Source organism: Dermacentor albipictus, chromosome 9 (genome assembly GCF_038994185.2).
Source record: "Dermacentor albipictus isolate Rhodes 1998 colony chromosome 9, USDA_Dalb.pri_finalv2, whole genome shotgun sequence".
Classification (NCBI taxonomy): Eukaryota; Metazoa; Arthropoda; class Arachnida; order Ixodida; family Ixodidae; genus Dermacentor; species Dermacentor albipictus.
Window position 1 is genome coordinate 132,756,586 of NC_091829.1, and position 25,717 is coordinate 132,782,302.

Sequence of the window (25,717 nt, forward strand, 5' to 3'; positions counted from 1 at the left end):
AATGCGCGCAGCGCAGCATGTGAGGGACAGTGCATTGAAGGTGATGGACGCTGAGAGAAGCCGGGCAGACGACAGACTGACGGACGGCAAGTGTTGTAATCTTGCTTACTCGAAATCCACTACAAATTCCTTCGAGTCGCGAACGCAGAATGCATATTACGCATGAGCAGTTTCAGGCCTCGTAGCGAATAGCATGAGGATGATCTTTCTAAAGCTGGAATAAAAATATAATTGCCGAATATCTCGTGTGGTGGTTGTGGGCACTGAAATGAATTAACTGTTTGCCTATCAGCCTGAAAGAGCACAAGCTGCACGTGGGGGAAAAATTATAATGTTATCTACCGTTTAAAGGCAATGATTTGTCTGCGCGCGCGCGCGCGCGTTTTTGTGTGTGTGTGTGTGTGTGTGTGCGTGTGTGTGTGTGTGCGTGTGTGTGTGTTGTGCGTGTGTGTGAAGGATGCGGTCATGGCAGCAGTATACCTTCCTTCCATTCGGTTGTGGGGCTTGCAAAAGTTAATCATAGCAGTGGCATTGCGATTATTTTTCTACTGCTGTTCTTTGCAGCTTGCGGGGAGTCTGCGGCTTCCCAGCTGCTAACGTCAATCTGCCGAGCTGAGCTGGAGGCCCCGCTATCACCGGAGAGCCCGCTCTCAGCCGACACTGGGCAGGTCTCTGTAGACATGCAAAATTCAGACACAGATGATGGCGCTGCGATGGCACAACACACAACCAGAGCTACCGCTAAGGCGGAAGAGGCAGCGTGTTAGGAATGCTCCGAAAGGTGAGTGGCAGTACTGCATAGAATGAATTTCTTGTGTGTTGCTTTTGCGTACAGCTATATGTAGATTTTTACGACATTGTTACACAAGGGCGCCTTTAAGTACGGCATTAACTTAGAAGTACTGCCCACTCTGCCTGGTGTCCTCGGCCGGCATCTCCAATGGTCTACATGCAACACCCGCCGGTTAATCGCCACATATCATAACCTCCACTTGCACTTAAAAGGGATGACTTTTGGAAGGGTTTGCTCTCTCAAATCCGTCACATTTTCAAGTGTAGTGATATCAGTGCACTCAAGAATGAGGCACCTGCCTTGTGAACATGGCACTGCTCGCAAATGAAATGTCTTAGGCCACGGATGCACTGTACAAATACCGTTAGTGACAGGTTAGAAATCGAGAGAAAAATATGCCAACAGCAAAGTAACATGGACGTGTGCATGTACTGTTCAGCTACTGCCTTCGTATTTTATGTTACTGATAGATGCACAGTTGGTTAGTAACGGTAGTATTTGTCCTACTTTGTCTTACTTTTTGTTGAATTTGCTCTAGTTAACTGTTACACATATTTTGTTTATGTTTCAGTATTATTAATATTGGAGAAATGATATCTATGTTCACGCTGCCTTTTTTTGTATTGTTTGTACATGTGTCTTGAATTATCAATATAATTTAGTCATAATAACAAGTGTGGAAACTTGAATAATGCAGATGTGTCAACCTGTGAGTTATAAAATGCATTTAATGCATATCTGTATCGCAAGCGCTGGCCTTTCTTTGCGCTTTGCAGTTTATGCCCGTCCTATTTGGCACGTTACCTTTAGCTTGGCTGTTTCCAGCTAGAAATTGGAGTAAACGTGCATATTTATCGAGATATGGTAACAGCACCGAAAAATGAATACAAAGGACCAGAAGGCACCATGAGGAGTAGACTTTCAGCTGAAGTTTATTACATGCGGAATATAAATTACCAGCAGACAGATCTGCAATTTTAACGCATGGTTTTTTTTCTCACTTACAGTATGTGAACCTTAACGGCTGAGGAACAAGCTTGACATTAGTTTCCCTCTGAAAGGATACCTTGCACGAGCCGAGACGTGCAGAACAAAGCGGTCTGCTGAACCTTGCACTCGTTGCACCCACTGGGTACGTAGTATGCTGTGGGTTACAACTGCGCGCAACCACAAACTCCTAGGCACTACTGAACATGTAATAGTGCTCAGTTGTATTCATGTTAACAATGCTAACTTTACCATACAAATAGGCCTTCACAATTTGCAGAATACATGTTGGCATGTATAACCTTACTGTAGCACGCAAAATCGCATAAACCGGCCTACAAGCAATTTACATAAGAGTATAGGTATAGTTATCACATGGGCATCACTCAGATGTACATATATTTTTCACGTTGTTGCATGTGTGCTTCCTTGAAAACAGGGATGCATGCCTTACAAGCACAATGTAGAGCGTCTGACAACTGTGTCGAGAACAAAAGGGGCAGCGTTTAAGTCAATCATGGCTTCCGCAGCAGTTAGGCATTATAAGCATTCTTCTCAACCTGGCCCTTGTAAGGCTGTCGATCTTCTGCAATATTGCTTCATGGCTCTAGACATCACTAAGAATATGCACCGCTTCAGGGCAGCCCTGTTGGCTAAACACTTTTAACACGTGCTGTGCATAATGATTACTTTTGCTATGAAATATTTGCAAGCGTAACAGGTGTGAAGTGTGCCCTGGACGTGACATTTCTTCTAGGAGTATATATATATATATATATGAAGTTGAAGTTGAGGTTTATATTCCTTCAAAGATGAAAGAGGGAACTGCGACAAAAGGCGGTAAAGCCTGACGAGGTCACAGTTCCCCAAAACAGCCGATACAGCAGTGAGCAACACAGAAATAAATATTAACATAGTATGATAGTGAAAAATACATTGCATCAAAACAACATTGCATCAAATACATTGCATCATAGTGTGATAGTACAAACCACAATCTATGATAGTACAAACTACATTTCATGAAACGACAATATTACTATGAAAAATATTACTTTTAATACAAAGACAGTGCACCATAAATCGAAGGCAGTGTATAAACATGGCATGAAGTCGATAAAGAAAACACACACCTCAACAACTTGATACGAAAACAAGAGATGCTTCGCTAAGTAAAAAACTGAAATTATATTGAGTCAGTGCTAATTAGTAGCTTTTTTATGTCTTTTTTAAATTTATTCTTAGGGAGATCAAACATGGCGCTTAAAGATGGGTTATTGAGAACAACTGTCATTTGGTAATCGAGCTTTTGTTTGCCGTAATTTGTTCTCGTTTTAGGGACCAAGTTTCTGTGTTGCCGAAGGGGATATTTAGAAGGAGGGCGGTTTGGAGCAATGGAATACAAACGATTACGATGGATGTACTGTAACAGGCGATATATGTAAACATGATTTGCTTTAAGTAAATTAAGCTTATGATAGAGTGGTAATGTTGGTAGGTTTTCGGGCCTACCATGGTAACCCTCAATAGCCCGCAATGCCTTCTTTTGCAAAAGCAATAACTTCTGTAAATTACTTATTGTTGTAGTGCCCCAGACCAGTGCACAATAGGACAATTTGGAAAAGAATAGTGCATAGTATATGGACACCTTTAGGGAAATGGGCAAGAGATCGCTGATCCGATAAAGACAACCTACAGTTTTACTAAGGTCCGTAATAAGTTTTGAAATATGTGTGTTCCATGATAAGTGCTCATTAAACCAGACACCAAGAAATTTCTGAGTTGTTACCTGTTGCAGTTTTGTGTTGGCGTATATAAGGTTAAGTGTCTAATGAACAGAGGCATTAATGGGTCTGAAAATTATGTACCTCGTTTTTGACAAGTTTAAGCTAAACTTATTCGCCTGCATCCAAGCGTATAATTTTACCAAATAAGCTTTCACGACAGTTTCTAATTCCGGCAGAGTACGTGATGTGAAAAAAATATTTGTATCGTCAGCATACATAACCAAATCTGGAGAATCAGGTATGTTACAGATGTCATTTATATACAATAAAAACAAAAGTGGATCTAATATAGACGCCTGCGGAACGCCTTGGGTAATGCGCAAACGGTCCGAAACAAAATTATTCCATTTAACGTATTGTATCCTGTTATTTAAATAACTTTTCAGCAGGTTTAGAGCTATTCCGCGTATATTGTAACTGTTCAGCTTACTCAAAAGAATTTCATGCTGTACGCAGTCGAAAGCTTTCCGGAGGTCTAAGAACAGACCAAGAGTGTATGCTCTGGATTCAATGTTGTCAATGATCTTTTCTTTAGCGGCGAGTAATGCTTGCTCAGAAGATTTATTTATCAAAAAACCATACTGAGAAGGGTTAATAATGTTATGTACGCTAAAGAACTTTAATAATCTACTATTAATGGCTGCTTCAAATACCTTCGATAACACTGATAACACGGAGATGGGACGATAGTTTGTGATTTCATTTCGATTTCCCCCTTTATATACAGGATAAACACGAGCAATCTTCAATTCATCTGGGAACGTACCACTTGTGAACATGAAATTTATAATATACGCTAGAACCTCGCATAATAATGCAGACACATACTTCAATGGTACCGCTTTGATGTCGTCATGGCCTGCTGAGACATTGTTTTTTATTTTCCCAATGTAGGTAGCTACTTCTTGTGGGATCACAGGCAGCAACGAAATAGAGTTAGGTAAAGGGATAATGAGGTTGCATGCGGGAGCATTAGACAGAGCTTGATCTAACGCAGGCTTGCCAGCTTGAATGAAGAAATGGTTTATGGTGTTAGCTAATTGAGTTCCGCTAGCTTCGGAATTAGATGCAGCGATTTCCGAGTGGTCCCTGCACTTGTGTTGATTAGTTCGTTTATCTCCCCCCAAACTTTCTCTCGATCATTATATATTCTGGAGAACCGTTTTGTATAGTAAGCTGTTTTTGCAAACTTGAGGCCTTTATTTAGTTTATTCCTAAATTTTTTGGATTCTCTAAAAAGGGCTGCATCGCGAGTACGTACAAAGTCATGATACATCTCATTTTTAATACGTATCCTGTTATATAACAGTTTATCAACCCACAGCTTTCTAGATTTTCGGAAATTGTGTTTTACCTCAATTGCAGGAAATGCAGCATTATAACATTCCATGAACTTGGCAAGAAAAGCAGTATACGCCGCGTTGACTTCAGATATGCTGTATACGTTCTTCCAACATATATTCTGAATAAGAGTCATAAATTTGGTGAGATTTTCATCAGAAATTACCCTAGTTACCCTCGTAGCATTTTTAGATACGGTCTTAATGCGTTTCACAGGAAGGAAACAAAAAATCGGGATATGGTCACTGATTTCACAAGATAACAGGCCAGACTCCGTTTCTGGAGATACCATATTTGTAACACAAACATCCAGCAGGGAAGCTGTAACAACGCTAATTCTGGTAGGCTTGTTTATAGTATTTAAACAACCATAAGATGCAATAAGGCTATTAAGTTCTCGCGTACTGTGATCATCGTGCATGAGGTTAATATTAATATCACCCATTATTACAAAAGGCAACCGGGAATTGGCGAGGTTCAAGAGTAAGTTCTCGAAAAATTTGAAAAAAGGTAGTTTGTTCACTGCGGGAGGTCTGTATACAACAGCTAAAATAACACTAGACAGTGATACGGCTAAACACTCAACATTGGAATTTGTTACAGAAATTTCGTCTAACACACACTGTGGATAACAACTTTTTACATACACGGCAAGGCCACCACCTCTCATATTCGAACGAAGGAGGCCATGATACTGGTAATATTTGAATGGAAGATGATCATCGTGCGTTGTAAGCCATGTTTCGGTAAACAAAAGCACATCAAACGGTCGGTTTATTGATCCAAGAAACATATCTAGACCGTCGCGTTTGTTCTTCATACTGCGGACATTAATATGCATAGCAGAGAACATTTCTGTGAGAGGAGTAAACTTATTGTTAAAGCAAGAAGCATCACAATGAATACAGTGGGGCGGGCAATCCATGATATCGACTGGCTAGTCACCAGCTGACAAAGATGCAGATGCCTAATGGGTCATTTTACTGAGGTCAGATCGTGCATAAATTTTTATTGTCAGAAGTTTCATCCCTGCGTGCAAAGATTTTGCCTCCGTTCGTCCAAACAAATTTCCAACCTACTTCTTTCTTACAGGCAATGGTTGCTCCCAGCAGTTGTTTGTTGCCGTAAGTCAAGTGTTCGTTGACATAGATGCGCCCGCTATCACTGAGACCAAGGTCCCTGTTAGATAGCGTGTGCTTTCTAGCCTTAGAAAGAAATGCATGGCGCTTATCTCGGCGGACAAAGCGGACCAAAATGTTGGTTTCGCCTTTACCACTGATGGGAAGTTTGTGACACGTGTCTAAGTCGGCGATAGAGGCTTCTTCATTAGAGAGTTTTAGCCCAGCGGGTTTACGGCCAGCGGAGCGGAGCGGGCGACCGGAGACGCGACTGCGCATGCGCACCACGCTCAAGCGGCCAGCGGTTTTACGGAGCAGCGTTTACGCCCGCTGGAAAGCACTCCCCAGCGGAGCGTATACGCAGCGCGCGAGCGTGCGTAAGGGCGCGCGGGCGTGTATGGGAAATGCAAGACGGCAGCCGCAAACATGAACGCCGGCAGTTCTGCATCGAAGACGGCGACTGCCGCGCTGACCCGTACATTAATACTCAGTACATTATTAACAAATAATGCACTGAGAACATGCAATATATCTTTATTCAACATTTCTTGCATAATAAAAGCAAGCGTAATTCAATTTCATTTCTCAGTAACTCCTATTCGAACCACTAGGTGGGGCAGCAGAGCTCCCCGCTCTTTACCCCGCTCGAGCGGGTGATCCGCTGGGCTAAAATTCTTTTTTCGCGAGCCGCTCCGCTGGCGTAACGGTGGAGACCGCTTCGCTCCGCTGGCCGTAAACCCGCTGGGCTAAAACTCTCTATTGATGGCCTCGCCAAGTTTCTCAATTACTTCTCTGGGTTCAATATCTGACTTCACACCTTTGATTTCTAGGTTGTTTAGGCGGCTGTATTGTTCATGTTCTTCCACTTTTTGGGCCAAGCGTTTCTTTTCAGATCGAAGATTTTCATTACAGCTTACAAGATCGCTAATCTCCTTTCCTAGCGCCTTGATATCAGAGCTGATAACTTTCGTCTCGTCGCAAGTGTCGCTACAGAACTTCAGGCTATCCTTGACGGAACGCAACTCGGCCCTCATCTCAGGTTTGAAACCTTCTAAAGCCTTCATGATTTCTTTTTCTTTCGACATGGCACAGGAACGACAGAAAAGCAAATACGCAAATGATTCAAGTTTTCAAGTTTGGCAGCAGTGCGCTACAGTGCAACAAGCTATGCACTAATAAAGGTCTGTTCAAATCGCTCACCTGCAAAGAGCAGAGGGAATTAGAGACGTGCTTTCCGTTTGCGCACCGCTGCCAAACTGTTGCAGTTCCAGGAGTGTCGCTGTTTATATGCTCCCAGAAAATAGCTGTCGGGCGCCGATTGGACGCCGATTGCGGCCCAGGTACTGCAGGAAATCCGCTGTGTCCAGGCAGGAGTGGTTGCGCAGTGTAGTCCGACGGAGCTCAGGCACGTGTGACGAAGTGTAGACGTTTGATGCTGCAAAGAGCAGAGGGAATTAGCGACGTGCTTTCCGTTTGCGCACCGCTGCCAAACTGTTGCAGATCCAGGAGTGTCGCTGTTTATATGCTCGTAGAAAACAGCTGTCGGGCGCCGATTGGACGCCGATTGCGGCCCAGGTACTGCAGGAAATCCGCTGTGTCCAGGCAGGAGTGGTTGCGCAGTGTAGTCCGACGGAGCTCAGGCACGTGTGACGAAGTGTAGACGTTTGATGCTGCAAAGAGCAGAGGGAATTAGCGACGTGCTTTCCGTTTGCGCACCGCTGCCAAACTGTTGCAGATCCAGAAGTGTCGCTGTTTATATGCTCGTAGAAAACAGCTGTCGGGCGCCGATTGGACGCCGATTGCGGCCCAGGTACTGCAGGAAATCCGCTGTGTCCAGGCAGGAGTGGTTGCGCAGTGTAGTCCGACGGAGCTCAGGCACGTGTGACGAAGTGTAGACGTTTGATGCTGCAAAGAGCAGGGGGAATTAGCGACGTGCTTTCCGTTTGCGCACCGCTGCCAAACTGGTGCAGATCCAGGAGTGTCGCTGTTTATATGCTCGTAGAAAACAGCTGTCGGGCGCCGATTGGACGCCGATTGCGGCCCAGGTACTGCAGGAAATCCGCTGTGTCCAGGCAGGAGTGGTTATATATATATATATATATATATAACATGAGTGTTACTGGCTAGATACTGTAATAACCTTTGTTGTCCTCACAGGAATTCAAGGGCTGCAAGCCGTGGGCCTGGAGCACCTAGCCCGACGTGAAGATTGTGAATTCACGTTAAAGAAGGAGCAGATCGCATTAGAGAAATGACAACTGGAAGTGGACGAACAACAGTTGGCACTGGGAGAAAGAAAAGTTGCCCTCGAGGAGGAGAAGCATAGGTTGCCAATTCAAACTTAAACGACACAATCAGCTGTTCGAGCGCATGGAGCGCATTGTAATTATTTTATAAGAGAGAATTGCTAGTCCTAATGCAATCTGAATAATTTGTTGCAATCATGCATCCCACAAGTGAATTTAATGGAGTACTAGAGGACAGAGACGTGCAGTTAATATCCTAAACATACCAAAACAGCTTGACGTAGCTTGCTGTCAGTCACGATTGCTTACTCAGTGAGGATGGTATTGGGTAAATTACATGGGTGAAGGCAGCTTTCAACTTGCCGTATGTTTTTTTTTGTACCAGCCACTTTTTTCGTGCTGATTCCTCAAAGCAAACATACTCAATTTGCTCAGCTATCTTGTGCTGTTTATTATGACTGCTCCAAGTACTCAATAAAAAAACGAGAAAGTTTGGCCTCTGTTCCATAACTATGCATTAAAAGAAGCAATATTTTAAGGCCAACTTGCATTACTGTGAATTGAACTCAAGGACCACGCGGCCGCCAGGGAAGCTCAATGGCTGCTAACCCGAAAAACGCGGCTTTGATACCGGACGCGGTGATCACATTTCAATAGAGGCGAGATGCTAGAGGCCAGCCAGTGCGCGTTAAAGGACAGCAGATCGAAATTTTCGGAGACCTCCTTTACGGTATCCGTCATAGTTTGAGTCGCCTTTGGCACGTTAAACCACATAAACCAAACCAATAAAGTTCCATGCTACTGATTTTAATATGTGCTAAGTGTTATTTAGTGGTGCTGTGGACAAAGGTATGTTTACAAGCTCGGTGGCTCAGGCACAAAGTACTCTTACACTTGAGAGCCATACAAACACGTGTGGCAGTTTGCGAGAATCGCAATAACCGTACATGCGGGGCTAGTTGTGCCAATGGAGCTTTTGCTTTTTCTGAAATCGAGAAACGCAAACAGTCCTGCGATCTTCCCGAAGCCCGACTCGAGAGCTTGCCTCACTGTTGTGCACTGCGCGGATGGTGACGCGCGCAGGCGCGCAGCGTGATGGGAAAGTAGACCAAGGAGCTCCGAAACAGAGAATGCTTTATTCGGAACAGCACGTGCTTCTTACATTCTGGGGCGGTGGCTTATCCGCTTCTGATAACTGACACTGAACGACGCCTGTCGGCGCTATCACGTTCCCTTCCCTACAAGTTAATTTATTTTGCGAAAGTCCTCCGACTCCTAACGAACAGGTTGGTGCAGCTTTCGTGAACTTCTACGTGGTAAGGAGGCTTCGGTTACGTGGCTTAGACGTATACCTGGCTTGGGGGCCGTGCTGGTGTGGGGGTCGTGGGCTGAACGGTTGCCTCATCGTCAGAATTTATTTGAAGATGCTCTCGTTTACCGATTGACTGACGGTCTCCCTCCACGGGCTGATTCCACTCGGGCACACCCATCGTGCTCCCGGGCATACCCGCCGGGATTGTCTGGGGGCCCGCGTACGGCAGGTGCTCTGAAACGGCTGGCTGGGATGACTGGCATGGGGTAGACACATCTGCGTGCTGGGAATAACTGTACAGACGCAGAGGATCAACATGAACGAAAGGCACTTTGCTCATTGTGTCCACCAAGTACGTCACAGCGCTAATGACCTTCACTATTCGGCCTTCAGACCACGCTATTTTCTCCCCTCTGACAGTTTTAACGTAGACGCGGTCCCTTTCCGTGAAGAAGCGCCATGGAGTGCGAGCTCGGTCGCGTTGAGCCTTGGACTTTTGTTGCCCCTTTAGCATGCCTTCTTGAAATGATAGCTTCAGCAGCGGCAGCTTTGTACGCGGCGAACTTTTTAGAAGCAGTTCGGCTGGTGACCCGCCGGCCCGCGACTGCGCGTGGAGTTGTCCCGAGAGGCAAGCCTAGTAGCGTTCTCGTAGCGTCCTGTGGCTGCCGGAAGCGCTATCAGGGAGTAGTTTATTACGCAAGGTTTTTTGTTCTTTTCTTTTTTTACCGTTTGCGCACACCTCTCAGCTGCTACATTCGACTGCGGGTGATAAGGTGGCTGTATGTGTGACGCACTTTCCATGACTCGAGGAAATCGTTCAACTCTCGAATCCCAAACTGGAGGCCATTGCCTGACACTAGCTGTTCCGGCAACCCGTATGCAGCAAAGAGGGTACGAATCTGTTCAATGGTGCTCAAGGCCGTTGTCGATTTCATGTGAAAAACATAATAATTAATAATTGGGGTTTTACGTGCCAAAACTACTGTCTGATTATGAGGCACGCCGTAGTGGAGGGCTCCGGAAATTTTGACCACCTGGGGTTCTTTAACGTGCACCTAAATCTAAGCACACGGGTGTTTTCGCATGTGAAAAACATCAATCCACTTCGAATAAAGGTCGGCTCACAGCAACAATGAAGCGCCTTCGCGTTCGAAAAAAATCCAAGTTTACTCTTTGCCAGCAGCAAGCGGGAAATGGCCAGGGTTCTAAAGGGGCGCCGAAAGCGCTAATCTGCGTTGCCTGGTAGATTTCGTTACTTTTCACGACGGTTTCAATGGCCGCGTCAAGGCCAGGCCACCACACTCGGCCGTGATTTAACATCTTCATTCCGGCTGTTCCAGGGTGCTCAGCATGCAGTAATGCCAACACATATTGTTGCAGTTTGAGCGGAACAACGACCCTGCTACCCCATGTCACGTATCCTTCCTCTAGATATAGTTCCATTCCTTCGTTGTAGTATGGCCGTAGCTCGGCCAGAGATACAAATACAAGAGGGGACACTCGGCAAACACTGGCAACAGGAAACACGTCAGGCCTAGTGTCAACTCCATCCGTTCGTTGACGCAAGCATCGGAAAAGAACAATGTGAAATGAACTTACAGACGTTTTATTATTTTTTATTCTTTGCCGGTAGAACTAAAAAGTTCCGCGTATAAATGAACTGATTCTTCGCGACTTATTTTTCTTGCGTTAGCTAGCAACAAGCTAGCGGCACGCCATATGCATGCGCCATTCGCCAGACATGCCACCGAAGCGAGCGAGGCCGGCTGCGCACGTGAAGCTCGCCTGCTCGGCGACCCGTGTCTTTTGGATGTAGCCCGTTTGTCGCGCTCCCGGCGTTTTCTTGCGTTCCGTCTGCATTTCTACGCCGCACTGCTGCATTACTAGACTACAGCAAGGTGAGCAATTTTGTTTGACAGTCTACGACGCACTTCTAGCAAATTTAGGCTTACTGCACAAAACTGAACCTATATAGTGACGCAGTTGTCGAAAAACAGCTCCGCCGTCCAGGCCTGGTTAATTTGAGTTAATAGCTTGTACTGGGAAATGTTTGCGACGGTTTCTATGAGCCCAAGCATTATTATAACTTATTTCGGTAGTTTTTGGGCACGCTCGCCTCATCTGGCTTTGTGACGAAAAGCACCTCGGCAGTATGACCCGGTTTCGCATGTACCGAGTCTCACCGGGACAAATTCTGTCGCTTTCTCTCACACCAGACATTATTATAACTAATTTCGCAAATTTTGGGGGTACTTTTCAACCATAGTGGCTGAGCTCGGCGGAGTTAGCGAAAAGGAGCTCGGCTGAGTGCCGCAGTTAGTTTCGCGTGTACTGAATCTTACTGGGAGAACTTCGTGACGCACTCTGTGATCCCAAACATTATTGTAATTCATTTCGTAACATTTTGGGACACTTTTGACGCATGCTCGCCGCGCCTGGGGTTGTGAAGCTGTTAGCAAAAAACCAAGCCGGCCGTAGTGAGTTAGTTTTTCGTGCACTGAATTTTAGTGGGACAAGTTTGCGACGTTTTTATTGCCCTGCAATCACATGTGCCTTATTTCGGTACCCACGCTGGTCGAAAATGCGACGAGCGGTTGCCGAGACTGATAACACGGGAGTGCGTTGCTTGCGTTGGCAGTACGCGTAAAAGATAAAACCGAGGAGCTCAAGAACTTGACATATCTGTCATCTGAGCGTCTGAAAGCAGGCTTGGGGGGGGGGGGGGGGGGGGGCTCTGGCTGAGAGCCTGTGTGGTCGCCATCTCTGTGTACTTGGCGTACCATCGCGTCGACTGAGACCATGTTTTGGAAACGCGCAGTCACCCGTGCATTTCTGCTCTTATGATGCGTGAAGTAATGCCCGGGAAGGGAGGGATGCTTGAAAGTAGGAAGTTTTCTTCAGATTTGATGGCAATGTTTGGGAGGAGTCTATTTGCTACGAAATGTGTGTAAAAGTGCATTTATCTGTAATGCCGCTCATTCATCATTTACGCACGTTTCGCCTATACTAGCAATGTTCCAGTTAGGTCAATATACGAAAATGATACATGCTTGTAATTTACTTTTTTTTCAGCTGATGGCATCCCGTGGAGCTTCGTACGGCAACGACTGCTGCTTACCTGGTGCCACAACTTTGGATGAATGTACAAGAAACCCGGAACGAGTATTTATGTGGAGCAAAATAAACATTTCCTAATTTCAGAAGACGTCCCGTTTTCTTTGTGAAATTGCACGTGACACAGATTCGGTGGAGGCTTGCAAAGATTGCTCGCAATCATTTTTACTAAATAAAAAACGATTCCGCGCCAAGGCCGCTCGGGGCTCAGTTGTAGAGCCCCGAGCGGCGATATGCGCCGATGAGCGGAGCAGGCGTCGCCTGTGCCAACTGCCGTTCAAAACGAGCGCGCCCAAAACCGAAACCGGAAGGTGTTAATACCATCCGCTTGGTGCGCCACAGTCAATTCGGCCGCTGGGCTCTATGGGAGTGTCTGCTCTTGTTGAAATTTCTTTCTCAATGGCTCGGCTTCTACTTGCAATGGCCGTCCACTAACAGTAAATTCCCCAACCTTGCACAGCACTTTCCTGTCTGGTAGCCTTGACGACATCTCTGGCCGACAGCGGCGTCGTTTCGAAACTGCCAAGCACTCGGCCTCTTCATCCTTTGCTTGACTTGGCAGGGGCGATCTCTATAATGCATCGGGCACTTCCAATTGGGACCTTTTCCGATACCTAAGCTCGTAATGATATCTCGCCAAGATAAGCGTCCATGGTTGCATGCGCGCAGCGGCCAAAGTTGGTATCGGCCTGCGGGCACCTAGAATGGCGAGTAGCGGCTGGTGGTCCGTGAAAAGCGCAAGGAGACGGCCGTTGGGATATCGATGAAACTTCTTCAACCCATATATTACGGCCAACGCTTCTTTTTGAATTTGCAAGTACGTGCGTTCCGCTGCCGATAATGTTCGAGAGGCAAACGCAATGGGCCTTTCGTCCCCGTTCGGTTGCACATGTGAAAGCACTGCGCCCAGTCCGTACTGGGATGCGTCGCAAATGAGTACTAGCGGCCGCTTTGGGTTGTAGTATAGCAGAGTACTGGGCTCGACGTGAGCAGTTTTGTTTTTTGGAAAGCAGCAGCGCATTCTTTGGGCCAGTGCCACCGCAGGCCTTTCTTTAAAAGAGCGTACAGCGGTGCTGCCACGGTCGCCAAGTTCGACAAGAACTTGGAATAAACGTTCAGCATGCCCAATAATGCTTTCAATTCCGTAGCATTTGAGGGTTCTGGCGCAGCCGTCATTGCTTTAACTTTTGATCCCAAAGGCTGGATTCCGGCTGCCTATATCTGGTGGCCCAGGTACCGAGCTTCCCTTTGAAAAAACTTGCAGTTCTTCCTCTTGAAGATTTATATGGTGGGCCTGAAACCGCTGGAGTACTTGTTCTCGGTGCTCTCGACAGTCCGACGTGGTGGTACCCCCAATGATTATTTCATCAATGTAGCACCCTACGTGAGCGATACCACCGAGAATTCTGTCCATAAGCAACTGAAATGCCGCCGGAGCGCTTGCAATGCCAAAGGGCAGACGCTGGTATTGGAACAGCCCATTGTCTGTGTTTATCGTCAAGAGTGACTCGGAGTCTTCGCATAGCTCTACTTGCTGGTATGCGAAAAAAAATATCCAAAATGCAAAAAACACTCAAGCCCTCTAAAGCTGCGAACAAGTCTTCTGGTAGCGTAATCGGGTAATGTTCTCTTTTCGGGGTTCACTGTGAGCTTATAGTCACCACACAACCGGACATCCCCCCCTCCAGTCTTTTGGCACAGCCACCAAGGGTGTTGCCCACTCGCTCCGTGTTACCCGCTTCACGACGCCGGCTTCATCCCAAGTATCCAACTTATTTTCCACTGGTTCAGCAAGAGCGTAAAGTACCTTACATGCTCTGCAGAACACGGGTTTGCTCTCCGGTTCTATTAGTATTCGCACTTTGAACCCGCAAATTGGTCCTAACTGCTTGGAAACAACAGGCGCAGATTTCTGTTTCAGCTCACTTACCATGTGTACTTCCGCTATGACAGCGACTTCGTTCCAATTTACCCTTAGTCGACTGAACCAGTTTCTTCCCAGTGGGCACGACCACTGCTTTCCTGCATCGTCGATAATTATCAGGGGAAGGACGCAAGTCTGCTCGTTCTGTTTTACTTGGGCGTCGACCTAACCAAGAACTCAAGAACTAGGACAAGCTCGCCCGTGTCCGTTCTTAACGGATCAGCCACCGCCTCCAGGGGCGGGTGTGCCAAGTTCCACTGATATATTGCTTTTGGCATCGCCGTCACTGAGGCGCCCGTGTCTATTTGCATGGTCACGTTGTGGCCATCTACATCCACGGTAATATAATACGCCGACTTGTTGCTAGCGATAATACAACTCTGTAAATCGTTCTCCGATTCTTTCGTGGAGTCGTCCACTCAATTAAATTCTTTTCGTGGTTCGGTTCCCGCCTGCACATCGTCCTGTGACGACTTTGCGTGCCACAGTTGTGGCACTTGTACATGCGGTGCCGACCCGTTCTTTCCGAGTGGTTTATTCCACATCAGAAACATTGAATCGGTTCTGTCCTAACTCCTCCCCTGCGGTTCTCTGTGACGGAGCGTTGTTGGCCTGAGAGCTTGCCTATTTGCCTGCTTTCAGCTATCAGGTCCGCCTTGTATCGCGTTTGAAGTAATAGGCCGAGGCGACTTGTTGCTGAGCAAAGAATGACCAACTGGGATTCGATCGGAGATTGTTGTTCGGCGCGTTCGTTCGGGGACCGGCGCGCGCAGTTGTCCTACTCTGCGCCGACGTCGGCAGCCGCGGGGCGCGGCCGCGTTTTTGGCGACGTCAAAATGACGACACGCTCCTGTCAATCATCCTCCCACCGAGCGTTTCGTCTGCTAGGTGCCGAACCAGACGGGAGCTGGGAAGATTGGAGCGATCATACGGCTTCGCATGGCGCGTCTGGTGGATTGGATTAGATCCAACCGGCGGCTGCGACAATGCACGTTTCTATCCAATCCATAGTTTATATCGAGAAAATGGCGTTTCCGGTGGGAACTTAGGTTGTTGCGCTGGCGTTTCTAGAGGGAGGAGGAGAGGGGGTGGTGGTGCGAAACGCGTTAGAAGGAATGGCAGAAAGTGAATTCCCGCGCCGTTTTTGTTTCTCGAAACAAATAATTCGTTGGTTGTACAGAGAAATCGACCCCATCATCGGTGCCACCGAGCCATTGGAATGATCTCGCTGCCTCTTGAAAAGTGCGCCACTCTTCCCGTCATTTTTTTTTCTTTTTTCTTCTCGCTGTGTGCGACACCAGCTGGGGACGACGCGAATAAACTAATAGTTTTAATTGCTGTAGTCACACGTACTACTATTTAAAAACGTGCTTGGGCTTCAGAAGGAAAAATACATTTTCTTTTAGATAAAGATTTAGTTCATTTGGAAGACGAGAAACATTTCGTTTTGTAGTATGCTGTCTGCAAGCTGACGAAAAATGACGGAAATAAACTTCCAGGGAGGTCACCGCTTCCTGATTGGCTGCTCTCTCCGCCCCGCTGTCACAAATTTTGCATGCTGCAACTTTGTGACGTTGCAGCAACTTAACAGAACACGTATCGGACAAAATATCTCAGATCGCGCCCCTGGTCTTTTATTCATATGCTTATGTATTTGCGTAGGCAGCGAGGGAAAGAAGGTCACGGAAGAAGTGGCAAACGATATCGGCGCACTTGAGCGATAGCCCGTTGTGATACATCTTTTCTTCATACAATTGAAAGACTTCCTTGTCTTCACACAAACAAACACACAAAAAATACAATATCAAGCTAGCGAACTCGACGAAAGTTTCCGCTTCGGCTCCGTCCGGGATCTGGTAGACCGACGAATTGTTGGCAGTGCGGATAACCCTCCCGGTGTGTCTTGTTGCCCGGCTGCGTCAGGAACCACGGTCATTTGCCGGCTTGAGAAGCGGTCGGCTGCCGCAGTCTCAACTGTGTCGTTTACCGGTTCGAAGTCTTCGATCGGTGGTAATACGTTATTCGGTTCCGGCTCAGTGTCTTCCCGGCTGCTGTCGTAGTCGTTCTCGTTTGCACAGCGTTCGTCTGTTCGCCGCAAATGTTGTCGATTGCGCCGCAGCTGTTGGTGTTTCTCAGTTTGTACCAGATACGAATGTGGCGCTGCTTCTTTAAGCACGGTTGCTTTGCGTGACCAGTTCCCATTTTTTATCCGAACAACGTTTCCTGCTTCAAGAGGTGATATCGGCTTGCCTTGTAATAATTGCCGATGTTTTGATACAGGGCATGCCCCATCAGTGTTGAACTCAGGAACAGTTGTCCGAAGACGACGACCTTGCAGGAACTCTACGGGAGACCGTCCATCTTCTAAGGGAGACGATCGATAAGCCAAAGGGCCCAACCAGAAATCCCCATGGTACTCCGTAGCTTTCTTGAGAATTCGTTTAAGAATCTGTACGCCCTTTTCGCGTAGGCCGTTTGAGCGCAGGATATTAGGGCTAGATGTTACATGTTCGAAGTCGTACCGTCTTGCGAAAACAGCGAAGCCACTTGAAGCAAACTGGGGCCCGTTGTCAGTGCAGACTTGCGTAGGAATGCCATAGCGAGAGAATATGGCAGATATCTTAGAAATAGTTTCTGTTGCTGTTGTGCCCACCAACCTTTCAACCTCTGGGAAGTTCGAATGCTCGTCATAGACTACCTCGTACGAGTGCCCTGCGTATTGGAGCAGGTCGATTCCGACACGGTGCCATGGTCGTTTCGGTGCAGGCCGTAGTAGCAGGGGCTCGCTCGGTTGGCTGTAGGCGTATTTCTGACACACATGGCACGTTCGTTCCAAGTTCTCAATATCACTGCCGAGTCCTGGCCAAAAGACTAGCCTACGTGCCCTGGCCCTGCATTTGTTCTGACCTAAGGAACCCTCGTGTATCCGCCGCAGAATTTCGGCCCTCATGGTTTTTGTTACGACAATCTTGCTTCCTTTTATCAGTACGCCGTCCACTGCCGCCAACTCCGATGTGAACGGTTCAAGTTCCCCTTCAAAGGTCGCACCTGTTTTGTTGTTCAATAACGCTGCTTGAATACGGATCCGTGCGGGTTTCTTCTTCCAGTCGTTCCTTTGTTCTCGTGCTCACAAGGCTCGAGACCGCTTGAACTGCGTGGATTCTTCATTTCTCCATTTCTTCAGAGCACCCAGGCAGCGTGGCAGCACGGGACAGCACATCTGCGAGCAGCAAGTCTTTCCCAGCGCTGAATTGCAAGACAATCATATTTGAAGAGACGGATGAAAAATCGCTGCAGCATTGGTGACATGTCCACAACACTTTTTGAGCGATAGCAATCCTGTGATCAGTTTCGACCAGGATCCTGCGGCCATATACAAACTAATGTAACTTTTCGCACGGAAAAACTATAGCGAGCGCCTCCGATTCGATTAGAGCATACCGCGTTTCACTCTCGCTCAGAACCCGCGATGCGTACGTGACCGGGCGCCAGTTGTTTGCGTGCTTTGGCAATAAGGCGGCACCAATGCCGGTTGTCGAGGCATCTGCCGTTACCATCGTTTCTTTTTTTGAATCGAAGAGGGCTATTAGAGGTGGGTGTATCAGTGCTTAGCAGATGTGAGCTTACTCATGTGCGTGCGCTGATAACCATTCAAACACCACGCTTTCCTTCATAAGGCCACGAAGTAATGACGTCTTGACCACGAAGTAATGACTCAGTGAGGATACATACATGCGAAAGCAATTCACGATGCCCAACATTCTTCCAACCGCCTGCTTATCCTTCGGAGGTGGTATGGCGTGTATGCTCTCAATTAAGTCTGGGCTGAGGCGCACACTGTTTTCGCTGATCACATCACTAAGAAATGTTATATGTGTCACACAAAATACAGATTTTCGCTCATTAAACGTCAGCCCAGCTTGATCCGCTCGCTTTAGTTCGGCTTTAAACCGTTCATTATGCTGCTCTCTCGAGTCCCCCAGACCAGAATGTCGTCAATGTTTGCGCGTACTCCTGTCACGCCTTCAAAAATTTATGTTAATGTCTTCTGAAAGGCCTCGCTTGCTGAAGAGATTCCAAGTGGCAGCCTTAAATACCTCTAGCACCCAAAGGGCGTTGCAAAAGTGCACACGCGCGACGTAGCTTCGTGCAATGGTATCTGATGGAAACCAGCGTTTGCGTCAAGCCGAGAGAAGTACTTTGCGCTCGATCTTTCGGTTTCAATGTCTTCCCTCGATGGCATCGGATAATGTTCACGCATTATACTCTTGTTTATGGCCCTTGGATCCATACATATGCGAAGCCGGCCGTCCTTTTTCCTTACTAAAGGGCTTACCCAGTCGGTAGGCTCCTCCACTTCCGCCATGATAGAGGCCCGTTCCATGCGGTTCACTTCTTCGCGAAGCGGTTCCTTGATCGCCAATGGTACCCTTCGGGTGGGCTGCACCACTGAAACGGCATCCTGTCGCAGTACCATCAATCGGGAAAATAAACAGGTGTGCCAAAAAACATGGGCAGAAGCATGTCGAATGTGTAAAGAAAGTAATTTATTCGGTTCCTTGTCGTGTGGTTTATCACATTGTCACGTGGTAGTGACGGTGAAGAAAGCAGCAATATGGTGGAATAGAAAAACTAGCTTTTATTGAGCGAACCTGTGCCCACAAAAGCAGGCTACACTTATAGCACAACGATAGCGGCGAACACGGTCGACGATCGTCGGAAATCTGATGAGTGGGTCAAGTGCGTTTGCTTTTATACAACAGTCGTCGAATGTTCCAGACTAATCGTTCGGACTTGCGTGCCTTCGACAAGAAGAACAAAACTTTATTCGTAGAAAGAACTTCGTTGCCCCTAAAACGGGGTAACGCCGTGTGGTCGGGCCCTTATTCCAAGGCACCGCTGGCCCTCGCCATCCTTTCTGCCCTGCGGACGAGCCTGAGCTGATCCTCGAGGGCGGAGCTGGATAGCAATGCCTCCCACCTCGCTCTCGTGTTATTATCTTCTTGTTCTTCTGTGTGAGCTGTGCACTCCCGTGTGATGTGGTGGAGCGTTGGTGTGCTCCCACACCACGGGCATATGTCCTTGTATGCTGTTGGGTAGTATATGTGCAATTTATGTAGGTTTATGTATGTGTCTGTTTGGAGCCTGCGTAACGTCGCTGAGTCCATGGCTGAGAGGTTCCTATGCGGGGCTAAGTCGTACACCATTCGCGTCACGCGATGAAATCAGATAATACGAGGTTCGGCGACAACAGACAGCCGGATAGAAGCATCGATAACTTTCTAGAAACTTCGGATACATGCAGGTGCGTCCCGCGTTGTGCGATTACAATTGTTAGGCGGCGAAAAGTGGTCGCTCGATAAAGATGAATACACGTGTCAATGCCCCCTTCTTAAAAAGCATCGTCCCGATGCTACAAATATAAGAGAGCGAAACACAAAAGTACACTTATTAAACATAAGTATCAAAACAACGAAAAGAAACAAAGTCTATACGTCAGTTACGCGAAACCCCCAAAGTTCATTAACTCTGGTAGTACGGCTTGAGTCGCACAACGTGAACTATTTCAGGTCGTGAGTAGCGCCGCTGTGATAGCGAAATGCCGTCTGGCACGACCTCATAATCCTGTGCCCCAATACGTCGGATGATCTTGTACGGTCCGAAATAGCGACACAAAAGCTTCTCGCTCAGGCCTCGTCGGCGTATAGGGGTCCAAACCCAAAACGGCCACCGGGCTGGTACTCGACGAAGCGTCGTCGGAGGTTGTAGTGTCGGCTGTCGGTCCTCTGCTGGTTCTTGATTCGCAGGCGGGCGAGCTGTCGGGCTTCTTCGGCGCGCTGGAGATAGGTAGCGACGTCATGATTTTCCTCGTCAGTGACGTGCGGCAGCATGGCGTCGAGCGTCGTCGTCGGGTTCCTGCCGTAAACCAGCTTAAATGGCGTGATCTGTGTTGTTTCTTGCACCGCCGTGTTGTAAGCGAATGTTACGTACGGCAGGACCGCATCCCACGTCTTGTGCTCGACGTCGACGTACATTGCTAGCATGTCGGCGAGGGTCTTGTTCAGGCGCTCCGTGAGACCATTCGTCTGCGGATGGTAGGCAGTTGTCCTCCTGTGACTTGTCTGGCACTATTGCAGAATGGCTTGCGTGAGCTCTGCTGTAAAAGCCGTTCCTCTGTCGGTGATGACCCTATTGGAAAATCCTATTTAAATTCAAACTGGGTTATACAGGTTTAAACTGGTTCTAACAGGGACCTGTTTAGCAACAAACAGGTATAAACAGGACCAGTTTACACATGAACAGGTTTGAACGGGGTCCCGTTTGGCATGCAAACAGGTATAAACTGGACCAGTTTACACACGAACAGGTCTGAACGGGGTCCCGTTTGACATTCAAACAGGTATAAACTGGACCAGTTTACACGCGAACAGGTCTGAACGGGGTCCCGTTTGGCATTCAAAGAGGTATAAACAGGACCAGTTCACACACGAACAGGTCTGAACGGGGTCCCGTTTGGCATGCAAGCAGGTATAGGCATGACCAGTTCACGCAGAAATGGGTCTTAACAGGAGCCCTGTTTGCAACTAAACTGGCTTATACTGGACGCAGTGGCACCATATAGGGTCGCCTGTTTGTCACAAAAGCTGGTTTAATCTGGAGCTTTGTGGCAACTATACTGGATGGCATATCATGCATACCAGTTTAATGCTTGAATATAACTGGGGAGGAGCTTTTTTATTGTTCGACATCCTGACAATTTAACCCCTAGTGCTAAATTGGGCCATTATCAAGCTCTACAGAAATTGCGTGAACACCTCGGAACATTCACAGACCAAACTGCGATATGCTAGCTGCGAATTTCAAACCGATTCCCGGTCCTGCCCAGTTGAAAAAGACAACAGGAATTCCTGCTGCAAATACAGAAATTTCTGTTGTACGACAGAAGTTCCTAACGTTTCTGTAGCTGCGACAGACATTTCTGACGTTACGACAGCAATTCTGACGTCGCAACAGAAACATTCGGTCGCGACGGCCAAGAGTTCTGAAGTCGCAACAGAAGCACTTTCCGTCGCGGCCCTTTAAAATGTCAGCTTCGCATCGGTGGTGTACACTGCACTTTTCTCTTACGCGGTATTCAATCGTGCTTCTCTGAAGCCGGCAATACTGATAGCACCGACACCGGTATTAAAGTCGACGTGGCCAATTGTTATAATTGTGCCGTGACGACGCGGCACCAGCAACGCGCTACCGGCCTCCTCAAAATCGGCCGCTGATCAAAATCATACCATCTGCGGGAATGGCTGCGTATCCGCTTTGTTTTATTTGGTAAGATGGGGCACACAGTCCTGTGGACTTACATGTGCGGTTACACTGACACATTAGTTAATTTCCCAGAAATATTGCACGAGCTTATGCGAAGCGGAAAAGAAGTTTTGGGTTGTTCCACAAAGTTGCGTGAAAAGCTTTCTCGCTCGGGTCTCATTAATCTGGTACAGCGCTGCCGTGAGAAGCCAGTATACTGTCCGGATCAAGACTCACCCACGAGTGTTTATGTAGCTATTTTGCATTGAACGCACGAATTATATGCGAGCTCAAAAGTGTAAAGAGCAAGAGACAAGTGTCGAAATTAGCAGTAAAAACCTTCAGTGTCCCCGGTCACCGTTGTCTATTTCTGAATTTCTTATTAAATATGGATATCGTTACAGCAAAATTGATGTTCTAGCATTCCACGATGTACCTGTCGATGGTAACAACACTTTTGCGCATATAGAGATACGGCAGTTGACGCGACCGGTGAAGTGAAAGCGCATCTTGGCTTTTAAAATGTAAACAGCAACCCAGAGAGAGATTTATATTACTAACCTAGTCGATGTGTGGGCGTGTTCGGCGTGGTGCGGTGGTAAGATGCTTGCCTCGGAATCGTGAGGTCCGCAGTTCAAATCCTGTGCGAAAGCTTTTTTTTTTCTACTTTCTTTTTTTTTTTGTATTAATAATTTTTCTTAACCTTAAAGAGGTCTCTGTCAATTTTTAATCAAATATATTGATCAGAAGCTACAGAATTTTCGACTACAAGACGTCACACTACAGAGAACAGAACGACAGTCACAACGTCCCAAAATACGACAGACTGAAAATTTCCTGTTGTGTTATTCAAGTGGGTGGGACGTCTATACGGCGTATACGCACATTGCTGTCCTCTCTATTAAAAGCAACGTTGCTGAAACACGTCGTACAAGACGCTGTACGACTCGCATAACATCGAAATACAACGCCGTCACCATCCATGAGATCACCGAAAGCACGGTCGCTTTCGGTGGCGGCCTACAGATGGCAGCACAGGTAGCGCCGGTAAAGTTACAGGTGATATTATTTTGCCGTCTTCAGCCTTAGCTACATGTGAGTGCGCGCTGCATTGACGCCGTCCGATGCAGTTGTTTAATCGTGTGTACGCTGTGCCGAGAGTAATTGTGGTGCATTTTGTATTCATTGAGAATCACAAAACCCCTGGGACCGCGTAATGTAGCCCGCAGTATCCTTCGTGTGGTGCGCCGATGTCGAAGGTATGAGCCTTCGCCACTTTCTTTGTTCCGGGCTCACGAAAAGGATCTCCTCCTCTGGCACTCTCGCATCGTATCACACTGTACGGAAGAATTTGGTGAAAATTGTGCTCTTACGTCCTGTAGTTGATCCGCAATTCAACAGTGTGTGCGCCGGAAGGACCGTTGGTGCAGTCGATGCCGCGGCACCTGTGACGCTAAAAGGAGCGTTTTCCGAGTACGCCTAGAAAGGTAAGTCCGGCGCTTGCGCGCATTCTTCCTGTCTCTGGTTCGTGAAGTGTGCGTTCTTGTACGTATCGCAAGATCCGTACAACAACCGAATCCGAATGAGTAAAGCAGCAAGAATTATAAATGTGCTTTTCAAATGGTTGTTCTTCATGTCGCAGTGCACATTTAGCAAAAAGTTCCATGGAAATTGCCCTAAAACGTATTCATGTTACCAACAGCTCTATCTGTGGTTTATTTACTTTCACCTATGAAGCACGCTAGCGCGGGTGGTTCTTTGATCTAAATGGGCACAAAAATTCAAGCAAAGAAAGTTACTGTTTGTGTACATAATTTTTCATTGAGAAATGGTATAGGCATTTCCAGAAGTAGTACGTCGATGTGTCGTCTTCACAGCTAACAGCTGCGCGAGATAGCACCCGATTTCTTCGTCGACGCATGGCCAGATTTTCTGCTTGTATGGAAATTCGTCTGTTTATAGAGTGTCGTCAGATGACGTGTATTAGTGTTCTGTGTGTTTTCGTGTACTTGTAAAGGGTTCCGATCTTGCAGAGAAGCCGAAATTACAAAAGCAATGTTTCTTTTTAATCGAAAAATCTTTCTCTTTTCTGTATTGTCTCTCCAGAAAAAGAGGTGGTCTGTTGAAATTTTGAGCGCATCGTCCTTTGGGAGCAGTGCTTTGTTGCGCCGCATAAACAAATTAGGTTTTGGAACGCTTTTCATGTCCTAAGGAATTTTTTGATAGTACAACTCACATTTCACGTTATACAGCTGTACGTTTGTGTGAACCTTTTCATAGTAGATTCATGTTTGCTACAGTTCGATTTACGTGTTATTTAACCGCCTGTGATGTTACGGTCAGATATTTGCACAACCAGTTGCAGCTTCATGTAACTGGTTGTATGAGACTTTTTTTCAAAATATGACGTGATCTTTTTATATCACAAGTTTGCAGTTGGTTGCAGGGATTACAATAAATTAGGCATTTATTATTGTTTAGGGATGACAAGATTTTGTGAACCAGAGGCACCTCCACATATGCACCTGCGGCACTTCTGCAGCCTCAACAGCACGGCAAAGTACCTGATGAGCATGCTGTGACAAGGTGCGTGCAAAGCAGTTGCTGCCACTTACACGAGCTGCAGATTTTGTTGGTATCATCCATGTTTGGAAACTCTCCTGAATTTTTCGTGGGTTTACAAATGTGGGCTCATTTTACAATTTTATGAATGTCACTTTAGAAAGACAATGAAGTTGTGTTGGTTAAGATGTTTTAAAGCTGTTGAGAGATTAAGGGCATGACATTGTTAAAATGCATGTAAAAAATAAATTGTAATGGTACTGGTTTATTATTAGCGATGCAATATCTCTAACGAGAACATCAGAGGGGCACTTGCTTTAGGGAAGTTTGGTCAGATAAATTCATGGAGCAGCGTAAAGCGGCAGCAGCAAACACGCTGAAAAAGCTCTGTAATCTAAAAAAAGAAAACAAAGTTGTCAGTTACTGGTTTCAAGTTCGCTGCTGCTTTTTGTGCTGCACTACAAGTTAAATAATGGTTGATAATGTGTGTGTGACGTAATAGTTCTGCGCAAACACACGAGGTGGAGAGAAGTAATTATTGAAGGGAAAATCAGACATCCGCCCGCTCATAGCATTTGCTACAAAGGAAAGCCGCACAGTTGAAGAAAAATTCGTCCTGGTCCGGGACTCGAACCCCGGACTACCACCTTTCCGATGCAGCCACTCTACCATCTGAGATAACCAGGTGGCTAGCACATGGCAGGGCGAAGTCGAATTAGTTGACAACGCGAAGCAAAGGCAAGAGTTTGACGTAATATTTTTTCCCCTTTATTAATTACCTCTCTACACCTTACGCGTTTCCGCAGAACTATTACGTCAGACCCTTGCCTTTGCTTCATGTTGTCGACAAATTCGAATTCGCCCGGCCATCTGCTAGCCGCCTGGTTATCTTAGATTGTAAAGCGGCTGTCCCGGAAAGACAGTGGTCCCGGACCTGGACGGTTTCTTTTTTTCAACTGTGAGGCTTTCCTTTCGAGGAATCCGTACGGGTTTCTTTTGTAGCAATTGCTGCGAGTGGGTGGATGTGCGATTTTCCCTTTATTAATAATGTGTGTGAGTATGCAACAATGCGGGTGCTGAGAGCAAGCTTTAAAATAATGTGTGCTATGTCCCCGACAAAGAATTTAGTGTCTGCAGCATTTTTACAAAATATTATGTTCACAGGTTGGCAGGTATGACATAATGTACAACGATAATGTACAACACTTTTGCTGTAGATGCCATATTCATA

The 25,717-nt window shown here is 46.8% G+C and overlaps 1 protein-coding gene and 1 long non-coding RNA gene across 15 annotated transcripts in view; both read left to right on the forward strand.

The window, feature by feature from the left end:
• The window catches only part of LOC135915563 (receptor-type tyrosine-protein phosphatase kappa-like), a 682,443-nt gene that overhangs the window by 496,799 nt on the left and 159,927 nt on the right, over window positions 1-25,717 (forward strand). The gene's annotated exons all lie outside the window — the stretch shown is intronic.
• On the forward strand, window positions 539-7,967 carry LOC135915577 (uncharacterized). The gene is made up of 3 exons (XR_011508501.1): window positions 539-781; window positions 1,801-1,925; window positions 6,968-7,967. It is a non-coding gene; the product is annotated as an uncharacterized lncRNA (long non-coding RNA).